The sequence below is a fragment of the Tupaia chinensis genome, unplaced genomic scaffold (assembly GCF_000334495.1).
Source record: "Tupaia chinensis unplaced genomic scaffold, TupChi_1.0 Scaffold000048_1, whole genome shotgun sequence".
In the NCBI taxonomy this organism is placed as follows: Eukaryota; Metazoa; Chordata; class Mammalia; order Scandentia; family Tupaiidae; genus Tupaia; species Tupaia belangeri.
In genome coordinates, this window is record NW_006159506.1 from 3,376,450 (window position 1) to 3,378,531 (window position 2,082).

A 2,082-nucleotide genomic window follows, 5' to 3' on the forward strand; every position below is an offset into this window, starting at 1 on the left:
CCGGCGTGAGTTTAAGCCACCGAGTCCGGGACTGAAACCGAGGTCAACTACATGGGAGTCCAGCAACATAGCCATTACCCACTGCTGGTCCTAGCCCCCAGGTATTAATGACATATCCCCACTGCACATTCTAGGTTATAAGATCTTTCACACAGGCCAGATCTGCTTGAAGTCTGGGTATGCCCCTGTGAGTAATAGACTCTGAAGACACAGAAGTGTTTGAAAAGCATTCATTCATCCCTTCCTGGCAGCTTGAAACTTGTCTGCAGCTGCCTTATCTGTGGACACACTGTGGCTATTTCATGGCATGTAGATAGCTCGGAAGAAAATTTGAACATATCAAAGTCATAACTTTGATGACTTTGTCATCATCGTTATAGTTTAATGACTGTCATCAAAGTCCTAACTATAATGACTCTGATGGTCATTATATATGCCAAAGGGTATGTGGCTCCTTCGACAAAGGACGTGTGATACAGTGGGTCTCTGTCACATAGGAAGAGCAGAGATCGAGTCCTGATACTGTGGATAACGCACGTGGCAACATTTGCCCCGCCTCCCCATCTAGGACCACATCCCAGACTTGGGGGGAGAAGGGGACCTGCTCTTCCTCTTTCACGTCCTGTGTTTGGTCACGATCTGGATGATAAGCTTCCGTGTTGCAAAATACCGTGCCTATCTATGATCACAGCTTAGGCCCAATGATACAAAGATAATAGCTCCAAAACTTCTTGTTGGTTTTTGACACTTTGAGGTGGGAAGAAGATAGACACCTCTGTGACAGGATATTGCCGTTTAATGCTCAAATTCAATATACCCTGGGACCAGCAGTTAGCATAATAGCTATGTTGCTGGACTCCCATGTAGCCAACTGCGGTTCGAGTCCCTGACCCGGTGGCTTAAACTGACGCTGGGCGCTTATGCTTCCCTTCCCAGGATCCCAAGAGGAGAATGGGGGAGAAGGGATTGCGTGGCCATCCCCCCCTGGGGGGTGATTTGTCGCTTTCTCGCTTTCTATCTCTCTGTCTCTCTGTCTTTCTGAAGAGTACAGGCGCTGTATAGCAAAAACCTCTCAAAAACAAAAACAAACAAACAAAAAATCCACCAAATTCAACATACCCTAAGAAGTATATCCTATTGAACGTTCAAATTCAACATATTTCTTTGTGCCCACTCTCATTTTGTCCAGTGGTTCTCTAGCTCCTTCACTTGGCTGGGGTGGAAAGACGAAGAGTTTTGGGAAAAGTTAAAAACAGGGGCAAACAGATGGCATCGTGGGTTAAAGGTGCTGGACTCCCACATGGCCAACTGCAGTTCGAGTCCCAGACCTAGTGGCTTGCTTTCTCACTTTCCCTCTCTCTGATCAAACTGGAAAATAATAAGTCAAGTTGAATAAATAATTCTAAAAAAAAGGAAAAAGTTAAAAACGACTCCCAAAACCTTTCTCTAGGTGTCTTTAGATTTGGCCACGTTATCAGTTGCACCCACTGTTCCAGATCCTATATTTGGATGCCAGGCTACTTCAGGCTTGAGCATTATTTTGTGATGCTTCTGTTTCTCATCCTATGTTTGTTCTGACTTGTTTTGGTCACCATCCCCTCGTAAGCCGAGTTACCAAGGCCCCTCAGTGTCAAATGCCCTCCTTCCGGCTTACCTGGCTCTACCTGGGGAGACAGAGTTCATTCTCAGTTCCTGTCTCTATTGTTGAATCAGCTCATTTTTACAATTGTGTCCCGTCGGGACCAGCAGTTAGCGTAATGGCTATGTTGCTGGACTCCCACGTAGCCGACCATGATTTGAGTCCCAGACCTGGTGGCTTAAACTCACACCGGGCGCGTGTGCGTGCGTGCCCAAGATCCCGAGAGGAGAATGGAAGACAAGGGATTGCGGCGTGGCCATCCCCCCGGGGGGTGATTTCTCGCTTTCTGTCTCTCTGTCTCTGTCTGTCTGGCCAGCACACACGCCCTATAGCAAAAACCTCTCCAAACAAAAAACAAAAAAGAAAAATAATTGTGTCCCATTGTCTACCACTGTGCCTCCTGCCTTCCTTTCTTGGTTAACTGCTCCCTGTGTAGGCCTGTC